Source organism: Panthera uncia, chromosome B4 (genome assembly GCF_023721935.1).
Source record: "Panthera uncia isolate 11264 chromosome B4, Puncia_PCG_1.0, whole genome shotgun sequence".
Taxonomy (NCBI): domain Eukaryota; kingdom Metazoa; phylum Chordata; class Mammalia; order Carnivora; family Felidae; genus Panthera; species Panthera uncia.
The window spans coordinates 53,469,923-53,491,633 of record NC_064809.1 but is presented as its reverse complement, the minus strand read 5'-3'; the positions used below and the strand labels follow the sequence as shown (position 1 = coordinate 53,491,633).

The 21,711-nt window shown below is 36.3% G+C and overlaps 1 pseudogene; it reads right to left on the bottom strand.

Moving 5' to 3' along the window:
• Window positions 1–18,770: 18,770 nt before the first annotated feature.
• On the bottom strand, window positions 18,771–20,102 carry LOC125920152 (28S ribosomal protein S23, mitochondrial-like; annotated as a pseudogene).
• Window positions 20,103–21,711: the final 1,609 nt, after the last annotated feature.

The following is a 21,711-nucleotide window of genomic DNA, read 5'->3' as shown; positions in this document are numbered from 1 at the left end:
CACTGACCTTTGGTTTCAAGAAGCCATCACCTTCCCTAAGAATCTTTATTGAATATCCTTAAGACTGAGCTAGGTGTCCTCTCTATATTTTCCAATAGCACCTTGTCATTCGCTGAATTTAGATTCATATCACCTTATTTTAAAACTACCTACTACCTCTCCTGACTCCCATGCGCCACCCACATAAACTCCTTAATCTCAGGGATTATTAGTCTCCCTTTGTATCCTCAATTTTTAATTAGTAATGAGTGCTTAATATAAATGTCCTGAATGAACATGTAATTAGGTGGAGCATGGGACTGCCTGGAAGTTCCCTCAAGACCTTTCATTCATTTTCCAAGGTTAAGGTCTTCCTGTATATTATGAAAGCTACTCCCCCTTTAGGATGGGCAAAGAGAAGAATAGACTGGAACTCAAGTTCCCAGAGGAAATGGAGAAAGGCCACTGGGATGAAATTATTGTTTAATTATTTTGATGTTTAACTTTTTCCATTTTGATGTGTAAGGCAACATTTTAACATCAGCTACATTGAAGATAAGAGAAATTCAGGTTGTTTTCTAATAAATAAATAGAATATTTCCCACAGCTGGTTATTATACTAAGGGAAAAGTAAGGAACAACACTTTATATTTATACTTTTTGTTTATTGAAACCCCTTGTAATTCCTATAACACAAGTGAAGGTATAAAGAAGCGTATTTTCCTGAAAATGAAAACAAAAGACTAAATTATGGCATCAAATAGATGTGGCTAATTCATTTTAGCTGATATAAAATATTGACATTATAATTAGGTTGTATTAAGGGGTGCCTGGGTGGCTCAGTCGGTTAAGCGTCCGACTTTGGCTCAGGTCCTGATCTCACAGTTTGTGAGTTTGAGACCCGCGTGGGGCTCTGTGTTGACAGCTCAGAGCCTGGAGACTGCTTTGGATTCTGTGTCTCGTTCTCTCTCTGCTCCTACCCTGCTTGTGCTCTGTCTCTCAAAAAATAAATAAACGTAAAAAAAATTTTTTTAGCATTAGATTGTATCAAATAATTTTATGTATTTTAGAAAGAAAAAAAATTATGTTGTATACAAGACAGATTTATATGAAAGTTTAAGTAAATTTATCCTTTTTAGTCTGGAAAATACTTTCAAGTTTACATGAAACTTTGGAATTCCAGCTGTCAAAATGATCTTTGATCAAATCATGCTTGGTAGCAACAATGATTCATATTGATCATGCCGACTCAAACATATCAAGATAAAAGTGAAAAGAAATTGGCATTTCATCATTAGAAAATGGGAGACACAAATTTAACTGATTTCTGGTTAGGTTTTGGTGAGGTCATTTATTGTATGGGTCACATTTTGAAGAACAATGTTTTAAAAAACATTTTGTATAACATGAAGTTTGTTATTGTGGCTGTGAAACTGCATTCACAGAGGGAAAAGATTTTCCTCAGAAAGATGACGCATTTATTTAAAGATACACATCAGCTGGCTGTGCAATGATTCATTTTTTGACATCTTTGAAGTAATCTAATGTCTTACTGGTTACAGAATAGTTACAGCATCTGGTGTTGGTGGAGAATTGGGCAACCATTGATTTCCTCCTTTCTTTTCCCCCAGCTATCTGCCCCAGGAACCTACACTATCCTTTTTTTAAAAATAGGAATGTTAATGTTAATGCCAATTATCAGAAAACCATGACTTATGGAATCAAAATGTAATGATCTTCCTCACATTAAAAAGGTAATTTTGAAATGTGTCAAAATATTATACAAACCTAACAATATTGTAAAACGTAAATAAATCCTTTACCAGTATTCATATTTCCCTTTTACATCTCTAGATCCTTTTGTTCTCTGTCCCATGATGACCCATTTCTTTCACTTGTCCCTAAATGTACTCATTTCTCAACACCCTATTCTCTGTGAAGTTCTCTTGTCTTTCTATACTGTCTTTTTAACACATCTGCTCCTTGTTGCCTATTGAATATCCATTACTCCCTTCTTCTTTACTAACAAATTCCCAATTTTGTAAATTGACAGTGTGCTACCTAAAAATAGCTGTCTTTCCATACCCTTTTGCTGCTGAGGTGGCCATGTGACACATCCTGGCCATTAAGTAAGTGGAAGTGAGCCAGAGATTCAGGAAACCTTTGTTCTCCTGATACAGGTACTGCTAGTTCCTCCTTTTCTCTTTCTCCTTTTTCCTGTCCAGGATGTGGATGTGAGATTAGGGGTAAAGACACTGTCTTGTGACCATGAGATCAGAAATATGAAGATAAATATATATTTTCTAATGATGTAAGGGGAGAGATGGAAAAACCCTCCTCTTAAGGCTAAATTGAGCCCCTTTCAAAACTCTGGATTGCCTGTCTCCAGCCCTCTTGTTGCTTAAGACAAATAAATCTATATACTTAAGCCACTATTAGTTTTCTGTGCTTATTGCTGAACATATTTCTAACCTAGATCTCTTTTATTTTATTACCTAAGGGCAGAAACATTTGATTCACTCCTGTTATATCTTACAGCTATATTTATTCCTATTGCTCATCTCTGACTAACTTTCTATGTGGTATTTGAAAGAGTACAAAACTGAAGGTAGTATTTTATATTGTTTTCAAAGTCAAATAAATTGCTTTTATAGTTCAAAGGAGTTCAATGATTTATTGTGGTATTTCTCACTGTGATTTATCTGCAACATTTTGCTGTAGGCATGATGTGATTTATACTTTGGGGACCCTCCTGACAGTTTGATTTTCTTATACTATTCCTGGCCGCACTGATGCAAATTCATGTTAATCGTTCCTGCAAATCCAGTCCAAATTAATCTTTTTGTAAATTTACCTTGTGAGGGGCTGTGTCATATTTTATCACACACAGATTTCAGTTTACTACCTTTTCTACACTGAGATTGCTTAGCAATGAGCAAGAAGTAGGATACCGTACAGACTAACGTATAATTAACACCTATATGTATCCATATGTATGTACACATCTGGATCTATATCTGCATGTCTATATTTCTGTCTAACTCTGATTGAGATATCAAATAGGTACATAAATACAACTCTTTCCAGGGCAATGGCTTTATCCCCCCCCTCCCAAATATCATGGATCCTATTTAATAATTTAATGTAGTGAATTTCTAGGTCTGAATATATTTCTTTAGTTTCATAAAAGTTTGCATTAATCATAATTAGCTATATATGCTCAATAAGCTCAGTAACATTTACTTCCATAATGAAAAACATAATGAAGTGAATTAAGAGAAGTACATTTAGGTTACACAAATGGAAATAAGCATGATCATTCTGATGTCATTTAAAAGTTTAAAAATAATTACACTTTCACTGATTTATTAATTTAACAAATATTTACTGAGCATTTGTTATAAGCCAGACACAGTTCTTGGCACCTGGGTGATAGCTGTGAATAAAACAAACAAAAATTTCTGTCTTACCAGTGAAAGACAGATAGTAAAATAAAATATACAGAGCTGTATGTTTAAAAGTGTTAAATTTATGGAAAACACTTTGAACAAGAAAAGTGGGATGAATAATACATGTAGAGGTATGCTGTTTACAATTTTAATCAAAGTGAAAAGGGAGGTCTCATTGAAAAGATGGTACTTGAGCTAAGACATGAAGGGAGTGAAAGATCTATATGAATGTCTGGCAGAAAAAGATTATAGGTGATGGGGCAAGGACAAGGTAGTGGGCAGTAAGTCAAAGCCCCCTAAATGGGAACATATCTGGCATGAACAAGGCAATGCCAGCAGGCCAATCTGGCTGGAGCAGAGCCCCAAGGGGGAAATAATAAGATATGAGGTGAGAAAGGATCAGGGAAGCGATGGACAGATTAAGTAGAGCTTTGTAGGCCATGAGAGAACTTTGGAATTTATTTAATGAAATGTAGAGTCATTGCAGGGCTTTGAACATAAGAGTGACCTGCTCTGAAGGCAAGGTTAAGAGCAGAGACAAAATGCAGCAGGTGAGAGGAGATGGTGCCTTGCATCAGGAAGAAGTATTTGGATTCTAGATATATTTTGATGAAAGAATCAACAGGATTTGGGGAGGTTGACCATATACTTTTATATTATACTAAACATTTCTAAAATAGAAAAGGGATGATGCTATTAAGTATTCCACCAAGACAAGAGACATAAACCAGAACTGTCGTGGAGAAAACTGGACATAAAATCATTACAGATATTAGTGACCTTGAAAGAGCTTTTTTCCCCCTCCCATTGCAGAACAATTTCTGCTCTTCTTTCTTTTCAATCCCACCCCAGTCAGGCTTTGCCCCATCATCCACAATAAGTGATCCATTTTGCAATTGTTTGTCCTGGCTCAGAAAAATGTCCTCTGGGCAAAATCAGCATTGAATGCTGGGAGAGATATGCTGGAAGAAAGAGAAGCAAGTATTGCTCCAGGAATAGTTCTTGCTTAAATAGAAGAACAAGAGATGGGGAAATCTGCATGTAGAACAAGGGTACATATGTGTGTATGTATGTATGTACATATGTATTTTGAGTGAGAGAAGGGGCAAAGGGAAGATCAATTCTGTTTTGTGCATGTTAACTTTAATATGTCCACTAGAGATCCATTAGAGATGTTGAGTAGACATATATCTGAAGTTTAGTAGTAATACCCAGGCTGGATACATCTGTTTGGGAATGGTCCGCCTGTGGGGAATGTTTATAAGCCAGTGAACTAGGCAATATCCCTAAGAAAGTAAATATAGATGAAATAGAGAAGAAGACCAAGGACTGAGTCATGAGGTATTCCAGTGTTAGAAGATCATGCAGAAGAGGGGGGTCCTTCAGAGGAGACATAAATAAATCACCCATAAGATAGGAGGAAAACCAAGAAATATGGTGTCCTGGAAGCCAAGTGAAAAGAGTTTCCAAAAGAAAAGAATCATAGACTTTGTCAAATGCCACTGATAAGTCAAATAAGAGAAGATGGGAAGATGTCCGTTAGATTTAGTGATGGAAAGGTCGTCGGTAGGTTGACCATATAAGTTATTCAAAATTGGCTTTTCTAAAACCAAAAGGGAGGGTGGATATAACTATGATGCTAAGACAATAAGAGCAAGTCAGAACTGACCTGGGTAAGACTGGACATAAATTAATCCTAGTCATTAGTGACCCCTTTACAGAAATACTACTTCTTTTTTCCTTTTCTCTCTTTTTTAAAAAAAATTTTTTTAATGTTTATTTATTTTTGAGACAGAGAGAGACAGAGCATGAATGGGGGAGGGTCAGAGAGAGGGGAGACACAGAATCTGAAACAGGCTCCAGGCTATGAGCAGTCAGCACAGAGCCCGATGCGGGGCTCGAACTCACAGACAGTGAGATCGTGACTTGAGCCGAAGTAGGATGCTTAACCAACTGAGCCACCCAGGCGCCCCTCTTTTTCTCTCTTTTTTTTAAAAAATGTTTTTATTTATTTTTGAGACAGAGAATGAGCAGGGGAGGGGCAGAGAGAGGGAGACACAGAATCTGAAGCAGTCTCCAGGCTCTGAGCTGTCAGCACAGAGCCTAACGCGGGGCTCAAACTCACAGACTGTGAGATCATGACCTGAGCTGAAGTCAGAACGCTTAACTGACTGAGCTACCCAGATGCCCCTCTCCTTTTCTCTTAAATTTGACCAAGTCAGACTTTTGCACCCACATTTTATAGAAATTGATTAGTTTTGCAATTGTTTATCTTAGGTAAAAAACAAATGTGTTCTGGACAAAAGCAGCATTGAATGATTGAATGCTAGGATTACATCATATTGTATTTTCTGCTAGATTTTGATTTTAGTGGATAAGTTTACTTCAATGTGTAAGTTGATCTGATTTACCTAGGTCAGGAGTCAGCAAACGTTCCTTGTAAAGGTCAAGATAAAAAATATTTTGGCTTTGCAGGACATATGGTCTCTCTCATGACTACTTAACTCTCTCATTAAAGCAGCAAAGCGGTTATAGAAAATATGTAAACAAATTAGCCTGACTGACTTCCCATATAACTTTATTTATGGACACTGAAAATCATATAAAATTTTCATACTTTAAAAATATTAAGCATTTTATATTGAGATAATGGAAGATCACATGCATTTGTAGGAAATACTACAGAAAAATCTATGTTCCCTTTACCCAGTTTTCCCCAATGGTAACTTCTTGAAAAACTATAATACAATGTCACAACCATACAGAACATTTCCATCACCACAGGATTGTTCATACTTCCTTTTTATAGCCACACCCACTTCTCTGCCACCCTCATGATGCTTTAACTCCTAATAACCACTAATTTGTTCTCTACTTCCATAATTTCATTATTTAAAGAACTTTATAAAAATGGAATAAGACAATAAGTAACCTTTTAGGATTGGCTTTTTTTTCACTCAGCATAATTCTCTGGAGGTTCATCTAGCTTGTTGCATTTACCAATAGTTAAATGTTCTAAGTGGAACCCCCCTTACCTCTTTAAATCTTTATATATGACTGTTCTATATTCTGTGCCTGAAATTTCCAGTATCTGTGGCTCTCAGTAGTCTGATTGTGTTTACTTCTCTGACTCTCACTCAAAGGGATCTGCCTTTCCACTGTGTGTGGAGCTAATTATTTTATCTTAATCATGAAACTAAATTGAGGAACATTTTTCTGCAGGTAGGATTTCTTCTGCTTCTGTGGGCACCCGGGGGCACTGCTGACTTGAAACCTTCCTCTAGAGTTTTGGCTCAATGACGGAGACTCATGTTTAGTTTCCCTCTGTTGCTTGTGGACTATGGTATAGCATCCCAATACTAGTATTGCTCTTGTCTTCATCCTTAGAGCAACCCAGGTGTAGGTTGGGAATGGATAGGGTCATAAAGTTTACCATTCTTATACACCTCCTTTACCTGTATAGATCCATGGCATGTTGAAAAAAGTATGTTTTCTTTCCAGAAGCTGGAAGTGTTCTTGAAAAGATATTGTGCAGTGATACAGTCTCTAAGTGCTCTAATCTGATATACTAATGGAAGCAAAGCTCAACATTCTATTTCTATAAGTTTATTGATTATCCTTACATTTCAATACATATGTACATCGTACTTTTCTGAAATGTATGTTTTTTCACCACCCTCCCAAACATTTCAGGAAATTTACCATGGTTTAACTTCTCTTTGATATGCACCAATTCCTATCTTATTCATAGTTTTGGTCATTGAGCAAGTATACTAGTTCACATAGTTTTTATTTTTTATATTTTGTTTTAAAATTTTTAATAAGTTATTTTTATAAGTATCAAAATTACACATGTATAAATGTCAAGTTTTACAAAACTTGCAACAAAAATATAGCATGTGTTAATTTTTCCCATTTCCAAATACCCCTTATTAAAGAAAACTATTTTTAATATTTTTCACTGTTTTTTTTTTGTTTGTTTTTTTCTGGTAATTGGCTTTTTTTTTTTAAACTAAGTAACTGGGTTTATGGTTGTTATCTACTTCTCCCTATGGAAGATGTAACTCTCTTAAATAACTCATTATACATATATCTATACATATAATACTACTTTTGATAGCATCCCAATACAATTATAATTTTGATTAAATATGTATTCAATGCTTATATAGTTAAAACTATATAAATATTGATCATAGCTGCCATTACACTAAGACTACATTTCTTCTGTACAAACTTTTTGTTTTCCCTGGGGTTAATAATTGCTTTGCTTTTTTATTTGCTTAGTTTTCTTGATTCTAATCACTTACTTTCTTCCCAAACTGTCCAAAAAATTAAAATATGACAGGAATATAGAAAATTAATATATTGGGTAACTGCTATGTGCTATTTACTTCTCTTTTGGAGTTAACATTCTAGATCAGTAAGTTCAAACACTTAATATTCCAACTCAATAACTTCAAACCCATTAGTAGTGTATTGGGTTTCGTTTTTCCTTAGAATTCTCTTTCTTTGAGTCCTTCATTCCCCTGACCCAGTTGAACTGAATTAATAACAAACTTAGTAAAAGGAAGAAAAATTGAAATAATGAATTAAGAAGGTAGAAGCAGGTCCAAATATATTAGTAATTAAAAAAAATACAATTAGACTAAAGTCACCAGTTAAAAGATACAGATTGATAAATAGGGAAAATAAAGGGGTGTCTGAGTGGCTCAGTTGGTTAAACATCTGACTTTGGCTCAGGTCATGATCTCACAGTTCAGGGGATTGAGCCCTGCATCGAACTCTGCAGTGACAGTGTGGAACCTGCTTGGGATTCTCTTTCTCTGCCCTTCCACCACTTGCATGCTCTCTCTCTCTCTCTCAAAATAAAAAAAAAAAATAAACTTAAAATTTTGGGGATAAATAGGACAAATAATCTAAATGTATAGTGTTTACAAAAGAAACACCAAGTATAAGGACATGCAAAGATCAAAAGTAAAAATATGAAAACAATTTATATCAGGCAAATGTTAGCCGAGATTAAGTTTTTATAGTTATTTATATCAGATAAAATAGACTTTAAGGTAAAAAATAATTATTAAAACTAAAATAAATCATCACACAATGAAAAAGATTCAATATGCCTTGAAAATGTAGAAATTTTAAAACTTAAAATACATTAATCACAATTGATAGACATTAGAGACATTAATATATCATCCACTATTGTACTGTAAAATGATAAAACTAAAATAATTTAGTGACAAGTCTGATGCCCTGTTTTCAAGGAAAACCAATTCATAGGTTATGGGATTACAGTGCCTCACAAGCAGTGGAACACTCTTCCCAAGGGATTTGAGGCAAGAGGGAGTTTTGTAGAACTTTAGAAGGGGCAACTCAGAAACAGGGTCCTGTTTTCTAGAGTAAGGGAAGCTAGCTAAAGCTAGGTTGGAGGATTGTGATTGGTGTAAGGATTCTTTGACAGGTGCTTCCTGTATGAGTAGGTGGACTCAGGTTTACATTTGTGACATGGGCTAGGTTCCTGGTGTGACCTCCATTTTGTGGGTCCTGACATACAAATTAACAGTACTGAAATGTCAGTACACTCTTCTGATTATTGATACGCCAGATATATAAAAGGTTAGAAAGATTTAAAATATCTGAACAATACTATTAGCAAGCCAGGACAAGTTAGAAGTGAAACAAAACATATATAAAATTCCCCACATATTTGCAAATTAAAAAAAAAGTGCTATCAAATAAATCATAGGTTAAAAAAATCATTAAAAAATGGCCTAGAATTGAATGGTAAGAAAAATACTATTTATCAAAACCTGTGGTACTTCAAGAGAAATTTATAACCATAAGGACTTACATTAGCAAAGAAGAAAGCAGTGTGCTTGGGTGGCTCAGTTAGTTAAGCATCCAATTTCTGCTCAGGTAATGTCTTGTGGTTCACTAGTTCAAGCCCTGCATTGGACTCTCTGCTGTCAGCATGGAGCCTGCTTGGGATCCTCTGTCCCCTTCTCTCTCTGCCCTTCCCCTGCTTGTGCACTCTCTCTCTCACAAGTAAATAAACATTAAAAAAAGAAGAAAGAAAGAAAGAAAGAAAGAAAAGAAGAAAGCATCACAATCAGTGAACTAAGTATCTTAAGAAGTCATAAGACCTTTTTCCTGGCATGTTCAAGGACTGAAGTCCAAAAGTGCAAGTCACAGCACTATAACATTGTAAAATCTTGGCCTTTATTCCTATTCCTTTTTTTTTTTTAATGTTTATTTATTTTTGAGACAGAGAGAGACAGAGCATGAACGGGGGAGGGTCAGAGAGCGAGGGAGACACAGAATCTGAAACAGGCTCCAGGCTCTGAGCAGTCAGCACAGAGCCGGACACGGGGCTCGAATCCACGGACCGCGAGATCGTGACTTGAGCCGAAGTCGGACACCCAACCGACGGAGCCACCCAGGCGCCCCTATTCCTATTCCTTTACTATGCCATTCATTACTGGGAAAGCACCAGTTCTTCCGTTGTCATGGTCAGGGACTAAGATTCAAATTTTACAGAACTTAGAGTCTGAGCCTTCATCTTAACACTCTACCACGATGATTGCCTCAAGATCCAAACAGTAGCTTCTAGACATTTTACCACCTAGGATAGTATTTGACATAGAACAAGCACTCAGCAAATATTTGTTAAATGAAAAAACAATAATCTCTTTTTGTTTGAGGTAGGTCCTATAATTATTTGAGGTAGGTCCTATAATTATCCCTTAGAATAGGTTAGAAACTGAGGCAAATGAATTTGTCAAAGATCACAACTCGTCAGTGCTGGAGCTGGTTTAGCTGATGTTTGTAAACATTCCATAGCATTTGTATCATTTTAATCCAAACCATCCTTTCTACTTCATCCCAAATTTTACCTGCATCTGACTACTTCACCACATGACATAGCCCCTGATCTTTCACTCATCCAATATGGCTGGCAAGTTACCAAGGTGGATTAACTGGTAAACATTGGTTTTCTCCCATTGGCCTACTGTTCAGAAATGTTGGTGGCCAATGGGAGAAAACCAATGTTTCATAGAAATGAATGCTCCTGTCCACAGCATTGCTTCAAGTTTATTGCTTCCAAGTTTATTCCTATTTTGGTATCATCTTTTCTTAGCTTATACAGTTATCCAGAAAATCGAACAACATATTAGCATTTTGTTTAATATGTGAGCAAATTGGTAAGTAATTCTTTGACTTACAAATGCCTTGTTAAAGTACAAAAGAAAAACACTGAAAGCTCAGCAAGTGAACTACTTATTACTTATACTTATTCACTGAGTTTTTCTTTAGTTTTTTAATATGATGTTATAGTCAGAGCCACAACCATATAAGGCTTAATTGTTAAAAACAAAACAAACAAACAAACAAACAGCAAGGGAGGAGCCTCTGGTTCCAAGTGACTAATCTTTTCTATAACCTGTTTTATGTAACCCTCAGAGCCAAGGAAACTTTATCAAAGGATTAAAATTTACATAAACAAAGATCTCTTTATTTATAACTCTGATTCTCTGCAGAGCAAGAAGCTCCAGATTACATGTGTGCAGAGCTTTATACATATTGGTTACTCAATGAGTAATTTTTTAAAAAAAATTGATGATCAGACGCAAGTGTAAAAGCAGCAGTGAATAGAGATGATGGTGAATGCTAAGGTAAAGGGAGTTCTTTGATTTAGGTTGTTGTGAGTTGCAATTCAGTTATTTTTGCTTGGGAAAAATGTAAGGTCAATTTAATACTCAGAAATATAAGACTCTTTGGTTTTCTAATTATCTTGTCTATAATTTCCTGGTAGTGACAAAAATTCTGTGTAATGCAGGATCATGAAATCATAATAATATTGCTTGTTCACAAACACATGGATATATACTTTGATTTTTTTCAAATATGTAGTTACAATTGGTGTGGAGCATTTGAAGTGAGTCTAAGTGATTCAAGATAATACTGCTTTCCTCCTGTTTTGTCCATGGTCTGAAAGACTTCTTTTTGTTTATCTGATTTCTCCAAACCCATCCTTCTAGTTCTGATCAAGCCACATGTCTCCCATATCCCTCTCTTTCTCCCCTGAAATCTTAGAGCACTAGTTGTCTATACTATACACACACACAACACACACAAAATGGTGTTTTCTTTCAAAATTCAAAAATGGGAGTTATGTTTTTAAAAAGCCAAATGACACAAAATTATAAAAAGAAAAAGTCAATTTGGTGCCTATCATTTACATTTCTTTCTATACTCACATAAAAATATGACATATATAATTATACATATTTATATACATATGTACCCTATACTTTTAGTCACAAGAATAGGATCATTATTATATATGTTTCTTACCTCATTGCTGTATTCATTGAACTGTGTACCATGAACATTCCTCTAGGCCAGCACATGTATCTAAATCATTCATCTCTTAGAAAGAAACATGTCCGTTTCTACAGAACAGATTTCCAAAATTGTTTCCATTTACAGAAACAATGTGTACTGCAATTCACAACTTCACCATTTTTATAGTCCGTTTCACTAAATGTTATGAATTATCAAATATTTTGTTAACTTAATATATGAAAAAATGAGGGTATTGGGTTGTGTTGAGTTGCATTTCTCAGCTGCTAGTGAGCTGTGGCACCTTTTACAAAAAACTTTTCATAAATTTTTTCATCCATTTGCATTTCCTCTTTTATATACTTCTTTACATATGTAATACATATTCTTCATCTATCTATAATATATATTTATATATTTCTTTATATATTTCTGCCTCATATATATTTCAAGCCTTTTCTCTATCTCTTTCCCTTTTTTATTTACCTTACTTATCATATTTTTTGTCTTTGTATAATTTGTATTATTATGAATTCAACTCTGTAAATTTTTTCCATTATAGTTTCTCGTTTTTTTTTTAATTTTGAAGAGTTTTTTCCTGACTCTAATACTTTCTTATTTTTTTTAAATATTTTCATTTTTTACATTAAATCCTCAATCCATTGCTCTTTTCACTTTTGAACATGACATTAAGAAGGGCTAACACTATTTTCTTTCCAGATGAGATCTGATTATGATATCAGTATCATTTTTAAATAAGCTGCATTTTTTCCTAATAAACTATAACTGAAGTATTTATCATATACTACATTTTCATTTTTACTGGATCTAGTAATGGACTCAGTTTTGTACCAGTGACTTGTTTGCCTGCTTTTTTGCTCATGACTTTCTTTTTGAATCACATTAGTGCTACAGAAGGTTTTAGCATCTCCTATGGCAGGTGCCCACAATCCTTTTCAGTTTCAGGGCAGAGTAAGACATTGTTTTGACCAACCTCAAGCTTAGTGAGCATGACTTTTTGAGGTTTTCTGAGAGCACTTTATATTTGTCCTCTGCAGTTTGGAGGATGCAGGGACTGTTGTCTGATTCTTGCTAAAAGGTCTAGAAGGCAAAGAGCATGGGTGGATCCTCCTGCCAGGAGGTGGAAGGAAACAAGGGCTACATTTGAAAAGGAGCAACATCCCAGTCAAGGGTGGGTCCACTGGCACTGGGTCTGTCTTACTTCTGACTGATTGGATTATATGGAGCAGTGATGAGACCTGAGTAGAGAGGCTAAAAGTGTGTCATGCATGTAAAAATTTGAAGGAAAACTTGTGTGTGACTAGTCAGATGAAGTGCATTTACCCCACCGAAGATACTGCACGTTAGAGATCACAAATGAAGGGTAGCATGTCCAAAGACCCACAGAAATGGCCAGGAGAGTCTGTTTTAAATTATTTTCTAGGCCAGAGAAAGAAAAAATGACATTTCCTGACTCCTTAACTACCCCCTGCAAGTTTCAACTCTGGAGGACACAGAAGCAGCCTTCCTCAGCTGTCGGGGGAAAGCTGGAGTGGGGCTGGGGAGAGAGGCCAAGAGAAGTTGGTGCAGCACATAGAGACACAACCAGGACCCTTCTTCCCAACTGGAGGATTTGGATATGTTGTGGTGGGATGGAAGAAGCTTCAGTTTAAATTAAGTCCAAAGTCCTTTTTGTGGGACTGTGACCAGAGGGCTTTTTTTTTCTTTTCTTTTGAAAGTTAACAAAAAGTAGTGTGACCTGAAATTCCGTTTCATATTAGGAGAAGAACTGGCCCCATAAAATAAATTTTATAGGCAGTGGAGGGAGAAGAATAAGGCTTTTTCTCTGATATCATAAAGACCATTTGTTCAAGGGGCTTGTACTTGTGATCAATTTCTAATGTAAATACTGGTCAGGAGCACAAGGGTGGATTATTTAAACTTTAAAGTCTTTTCTCAACAACATATTCCTTTCAGTAAACATTGGCCTTCTTCTCAGAAAGACACCAGGATTATATATTTGCCTGCCTTCAACCTTCTCCTTACTTTAGTATACTGTTGCTAGTTGCTTTACTGAAGTATTTTCTACACATACATAATATTTTACCATTTAACCTAAAGACATCTTTATGAATCATGGGAATAGATTTAGCTTTGAAAGTAGGTCATCAATGTCACAGGATAGGGGATTGGTGAGGACAGTCAAAGCATGTGAATCAAATCTGGGCCACATTAAAAAGGGAGATTTTTAAAAGTAGAATTTATCATTTATAATAATGGTAATAATTTCAGAAATATACATAGTATTTTAATATATTTTTAATGTTTATTTTTTGGAAGAGAGAGAGAGAAAGAGAGAGAGAATGAGTGGGGGAGGGGCAGAGAGAGAGGGAGACACAGAATCCAAAGAAGGCTCCAGGCTCTAAGCTGTCAGCACAGAGCCTGACGTATGGCTCAAACTCATAAACTGCAAGATCATGACCTGAACCGAAGTCAGACACTTAACTGACTGAGCCACCCAGGAGTTCCAAATGTATATAGTATTTTAAATCTCCAAATAGCCATTTATTTCTTGAAAGACAGGATATAAATAGGATTCCATGTCCTATATCTGAAATGAGGACAGCAAGTAGAAAATGTCTTAAGAGTTACTTACTACAGGGGTACCTGGCTGGCTCAGTTGGTAAAACATGCCACTCTTGATCTCAGGGTCATGAGTTCAAGCCCCATGTTGGTGTAGACATTACTTAAAAAAAGTTACTAAATACAGCTATTCAGAGGCAGAACAGGATAAGATGAAGCTCAAGTTTGGCAGCTTTTTAGTCATTTTGTGTAGCAACAGAGGCAGCAAGAGATACCAATTATTGAAACTTAAAATGTGTCAGGCTTTCTGACAGGTACTTTACACCATTATCTCATTTTTCATTACATGCCATGTGGATGTCTGATATTTTCAGGATCCAGCAAGAAGATTTAGATATCTCCTATTTGAGTCAATTCTAGAAAGCCTGAGAAGATCTACTTAGATGGTCCCTTGGCAGTTCTGGAAAATCCGAGGTATTTAGGTTACTTGGGTTTAAAAATTAGAATTAATTCAGATGTGGCAGTGGGAGCTTGGGTGTTGTAAAATGTCATCTAAATATGTGATGTAAATTGCATTGTATTGCTAGTGCAGGAAAAGAACAGGAGAGGAGAATGTAGACCGGGTTCTGCATTGGTTTGGCTCACCAACATTTTTGTCTTATAAATTAGAAATCTTTGACAGTAACAATCTGTGATTTCACCAACTTTTATGAGAATATTATATGGTGATCCAGTGAAACTGTATAATTTACTTGCATTCTCAAATGGGAAAACAGGCAGTGAAATAGGAATTTGAAAAGCCCACCAGAAACACCTCATTTTGAAAAAGTCCTGATTATTTTTTGATACATTTTCTTTCTTTTATTTCTACATGAGTGTGATGTTTCCTTCATTTGCTAGTGACACATCATTTGTAGTTTATGCATTCTTATTGTTTATGCTGTGAGTTTTGGTGTTAAAACCCGTGTAAATGGAGCTAAGCGGTAGGACTACTCAATAAGCTACAATGTCAGAAATAGAGAACATATCTTTGATCTTTCTATACTGTCTTTTGCTATATTTACCTGAACAGAAGAAATTGTTTACATACATAAGGAAAGGGCAGAGGATACACTGTATTCCAAGTTTCTATTTCCCAGCTGGGACATGGATCATTTGCTAACCTCTTAAGTCAACAGTGGATCTTAATCTGTTAATAAGTCTCATCTGCATCTGGTCATTGTGGTCACATTTATGTGTATTTCTATCAGCTAAATTAAGTTTTAAATATATATTTCTAGAAAAGGCTAGAAAAAGAGGTGTGTAGGTCATGATACCTAAGGTTTTCTGAGGCAAAGTTCCAGATAAAACTTGCAATAAAGTGTAACTGTATTGATATAACAATTTTTAGATACGTAAACATTTTATCCTGATGCTTTCCTGTGTTATAGATGAAAAACAATTTAGCTCAGATTACTGGTCACAGTGACTAAGCTCATTTGGTAGAGCAGCACGTTATCCATTTTAGGTGATTCTGCTCTTAAACACAAATATACTAAAAGGGCAGCATGTACTAGAGATGTGTAGACGTAAAGGATGGTTAAGTACCTCAGCACATGATGTGTTAAAACAGCCACAGTCAAGCGTTCGTTAGATTGTTGTATGAGGGTGTTCATGATGATGAACAAACGGGTCTTCTCTATATTCGAATAGGCTCTAGAAGACCAATCCTACACTCGCAGCTTTTCTCAGTTGTAGCTGTTAGGATCTCCTGAGCATCCTGACTTGAATTTACTCTTTTCTTATTTTTTTACTTGGAAATCTTAGAATCAAAGTGCAGCCAAATGTGAACAGAGTGAAGCTGTAGCAGTGTTTAATACCTCATGCTCTGGTCAAGGCTGTATCCTGGAATTGAGCTAATAATAATCACAGCTCAAAGTTGCTAAAGGTAGTATATCCAGGTATAATTATTTTTAAAAAATTTTTTCAATGTTTATTTATTTTTGAGAGACAGAGCGTGAGTAGGGAAGGGGCAGAGAGAGAGGGAGACACAGAATTCAAACCAGGCTCCAGGTTCTGAGCTGTCACCACAGACCCGATGGGCTCGAACCCATGAACTGTGAGATCATGACCTGGGCTGAAGTCGGATGCCCAACCGACTAAGCCACCCAGGTGCCTCTATCCAGATATAATTATATACTAAGTGCTTTCCGTGTATTGTCTCTATTCTTTCATCTCTGCAGAACAGATATTATCTTTTTCATATGTAAATGAGGAAATTGAGGTTAAAGAAATTAAGAAGTGTATTCAAAATTCTGAAAAGCAACAGGATCCTAACAAAGATCAGCGTGATTCCAAAACCTATCCTTCCCACCACACCAGCAGCCTCACTGTAGTAGCTTCCAGAGACCTGGTGAGTTTTTGTTTTTCAACATAATGATAGGACATCCTTTAAATGCTTGATTTTACTTTGGTATTAAGGAGGTTGAACATGTTTAGACAATATCTCCTGGGTTTAGATATCTATTAATTAAAATTCAAATTCAAAGAAAACTCCAGAAACTGACTTCAAATGTCCTGGTACTCAAAGAATTTGATTCTGTTTCACGGTGTCTTTCCAGTTCCATTTTTGTAGGTGGGGGACTTTGAAAAAGGGTTCCCCAGGATCCAATACTGTCTGAGGAAGCCTGAGGAAGCTTCCGTTTTTGTAGGTGGGGGACTTTGAAAAAGGGTTCCCCAGGATCCAATACTGTCTGAGGAAGCCTGAGGAAGCTTCAGAGAAACAAATGGTTTCTGTTGTCTTGCTCTTTTCCCTGTTTTATCCTGTCAGCCTTCTCTACCCCACTGACCCAAGCTAACATTTAAGGCCTTTATAACCAGAGTAGAATCTGTGCTTTCAATACTGATCGTGCCTAACTCTGTGCAAAAAAATGGTTACAAATGAATGTAGGTCCCAAAGCCTGACCAGAGAAACTGTAAGGTAACCAGGACCCTTTTATGTCTTTTCCTCTTGCTTCTTCTGTTTTCTCTTCTTTGCAGCTCAAGCCCTCCCCCTCTTCCCTCCCCTCAGCCCACCTTTTTTCTTGTCTTTAGGTGCCTACTCCATTCTCTGAGGGTTTGTTATTAGCTAGCTGGTATCATACTTCAGGTAGGGTGTTAGTTGATGGTCAGGATTTCCCTATCAAGAGGGATTTGTCTTTTATTGAGGGACTTTTGAAGTAAAAACCCTTTAAAATGCAAAATTATGGATTTCAAGTCATAGAAAGTATGGGGGTTAATTAGGGTAGGAGTTTGGCTAGTCCTGTTGCTTATTCATATCATTCATATTTCTGGAAGTGGAGGCATGTATTCAATAAAATAAAGTCCATTATCACAACTAGTTTTATCATAGTTATATGTGTGTGGGGCCACAGGCCCCCAGCCCTCGGGTAAGCTCACACTAATTATTTCAGCAATTCAGTTACATAGGTCCCATATTCACATGTTTATAGGATAATCAAAATATTGATGGAAAAAGAATTTTACTATAATTTTTTGATGAAATTAATTTTCCTTTTAATAAAGGTTATCTTTGGTTTCAAAGTATTGAATCTATTTTTATGTAGTTTTTTTTTTTTTTTTTCTAAAATACGTGGTGACATTTCTGGCTACTTAAATTCCATCCTTTAAAAGTTTGAGAATTTGCTTCTGCTCTTCTAACCTACTTCCAACCCAGGTAAACTCTACCAGATGTGCTTTTTCTATATAGTCTGTGATTTCCTTATTAGGACTTGTGTGCCTCTTCTTACTGATCATGACCTTTGTTCTAACTAACAAAAGGAATGTTTTTCACATCACAGAGGATGGATTTTCAGAACCTGCATCTTGTATGGTTCTGGTGGTTGTGCAGGACAAATGCCTTTGCATCATTGGTTATTGGAGCAGGAAAGGTATCTTGTGATACAAATCCTATTTAGGATTTGGGTAGATTATTGTCATTATTCTATTTTTTGTTTTTTTTAAGTTTTCTCCACATTGTTTTCAGCTCACCTTTGTTACCTACCTTTACCTCCCCACCCGCCTCTTTTTATATCCTTTTCACTTGCTATCAATAACAAAATTACCCACTATCATACCATATCATTCCTTTGTTTGTGTACAGTTACCATAGCTATGACAGCTATCACTGACTGAACACCCAAGATGACCAATTACTTTGCATATTTTATTTCTACTCTTTAATAAATACCTACGATTATTATCCCTGTTTTACAAGGGGTATAAGCTGCCACACCCTATCAACTTTATCACACTGTATTAAATCATAGCTTTATATTAAAGTTCACTTATTCATTTTTGTTCATTATTCATAGAATACATTTATGTTTTTTTCAGAGGAATATTTCATTTATTCAGTATAAGATATGAAAATGAAGAAAGCAGAACAGTTAGTAAGGTCTTGTAAGCACATCTCAATACCAGGGAGGCAGGTGGATGCTGGTGGAGAATGGCATCTAAATTAACTGGCTCCGTGTTGGCAATCCAGTTATCAATAGAGATGTCATCTGTATTCAGTCTTTAACTGGATGTAATCACTTATTCATTCAAATCTTTACTGAGCAAACTACTATGCTCGGCCTATGCTAATCATCTCCAGCATACTCAAGCTATGAGAGTAAAGTTATAGTTTTGACCTTTGTCTATCATCAATGATAGGCTCTCACTCTTACCTCGAAGCACAAGTCAGCTTGGCTGCTCAAGTTGAAGATCGATAATTCTATAGCAAAATGTAAAGATGATCTGCAGACAGGAAGAGCTGGCCAGGGGACATACCGTAATGCACAAGTAAAAGCCTGAAGGAGCCAGAAACAAGAGAGATACCAGAGGATTAAATAGAACCAACCCACATGTTAACACAAAAATCCAAGCAAACCTACACAGAACGAGTCCCATTCAAACCATACTTATAAGGTTTTCCTTGTGCTATTTACAATTTTAAAGTAAACTTACTTTACAAGCAACCAGGGAATTCTTTATTTAATACTGTCATAACATAAAAGTTCATTCAAACCATGAAACTGAGCTTTATGACAACCTAGAAATAGGAACTAAAAGAAGGCAAACATAATGCCTTAGAGATCAAGTTCAGCTGTTAAAAACAGTTCAACATTCATCTAGTGGCTACAGTTTGGATGTCAATATGCATGGTATACCTGTTCTTCGGGGAGGTGAGAGACCCTTTGACTGTTATTCAGATTCTTCCAAATGGTGGGCTTGTGGAGCTTCTTCCAGAGGCTGTTACCACCCTCCCACCCCAATACTGTTTGAAGTTTGACACCTGTGGGTTCAGATTCGCAGGAAACATGACTATCTTCCTTTTGAGTCCTTGCTTCTCCTACTTGTCTTAAAATGACACCTTCTGTTAATAAAACAGTCTCTGAGTTTCTGTAGTTCAATGTACTTCTCTACAAACTGTTGACAGGTAGACTTGAAGTTTGGATTGAACAGATCAAAAGCTTTCTGACCAGATTAGTGACTGAATAAAATTTCACTCTAATCCAATCTTTGGGGTACAACGTGTTCTGGATTGCAGCTTTGGCTTTGTCATATTGCAAGCGGGGCCTTTGGAAGACCAACTCTCTCAGTGGGGGAAAGGCGTTATATATGTCAAACCAGAGGGGTGTCTCCTCAACACCCCAGCCCCAATCAGGTCCCAAATCTGTGAGAAAACTCTGCCCATGGTCTTTAGCCAGATCCCTACCATGGCTAGCACGTCTGAATACATTTATTTAACAACATATATTGAATGTCTGTTGTGTTTGATAAATGGCTTAAATAATGTGGCAATTACAGAGATGACTCATACAGCCTTGTCAGGTAGTTTATAGGCTAGACGAAAAAATAAACTGTGTGCATACACAAACAAAATACAAGTTAGAAGCTATAAACCTCTTCCAGATGTTCTTGCAATTCTGACCACTAAAGTATCAAGAAATACCAAAGTGGGCTGAATAAACATTTGTTGAGTAATTTCAATTCTGATGAGGCATTCATCAGAATTACCTGATTACTTTTGCTACTTTATAGGTAAACATTATACATTTGGATTTATCAAAATAATTTATATCAATAAAATATTGCTTGTATTTAATCAGTGAGGTTCCACATAAGTTTACTAGGGGGTGGGGAGGAGAGTTTCACTGCTAGAAAGGTTTGAAAATGCACTGCTAGTTTATGCCCCTTTTTAAAGGCCCTTCCTGATGTTCCTAAGGAGATGTGCTCTCGTCCACCTCTGTGGAGAATGATAACATTTCCTTCTTCTCTAGTGATGCTTAATATATTCCACTTTGACTAATCCCTATTTAGATAAACATTTTATGTTTCCTAGGAGAACATACACAATGCCCTCTTTATATTTACATCCCATTTGGTGCCCAGCACGCAGAAGGGACTCAACAGACACTGGAAGAACAATTGAGAAAGCAAACTGACTCTGAGCCCTTACCTTGCTTTGTTCCTTGTCTGTTTGCACGTCTTTCCGTCGACAAGGAGCTTCTCCTGTTCTTGAGTCAGGGCCTTCACCATGTCTCTCATCTGGTGTGTGGGGACATGAATGTCAGGTAACCAGTTGGTCACCACAGAAGAAATGAAGGACTCAGACTTCTGTCTTGAGCTCTTCTACTGGTGCTCCTCTGTGCCCAGACTTCCACTTATTTCTGGGATGCGATGCTCAAATCCCCAGATGAAGGTGATCCTGTTGTAAACCCTGAGTACCCAAGATTCCTCGTTCTAGAGCACAATCTAGAAACAGTTTTTCTTTTCTCTCTAGGTATCACTTTAAGAAAGTTTCTGCTGATTGCTTCCAAGTTGTTTTCACTCAATTAAGATGGCTTCCTAGTTGTTTTCACTCAATTAAGAGATCAGAATCTAATCTTTTCTAGACAAGAGGCAGCTGTTATTGATCATAAACTTTGGATCTAGGTCAGAAGTTGGCAGACTTTTTCTGTAAAGGGGCTGACAGTCAATATTTTAGACAGGCCATGTGGATTCTGTGGCAACTCCTCAATTCTGCCACTGTAGTGTGAAAGCAGTGACAGACAACATGTACAAGGATAAGCATGGCTTAAAGTTCCAATAAAACTTTATTTATGAACCCTTGGATTTGAATTTCAATAATTTTCACATCACAAAGTATTTTTCTTCTTTTGTTGTTTAACCGTTAATAATTGTTAAAACTATTCTTACCTCGCAATAGTATTTCCTTGGGGCAAAACTAGCATATCCTGCACTGAAGAAGCCTCAGGGAGCAACTCACTTTTTACTCTGGGCCTTGGGTAGAATGTCTCTTTCCTAGAATGTCCTTTCCTGACTGATTATGTTATTCAATGAAAGA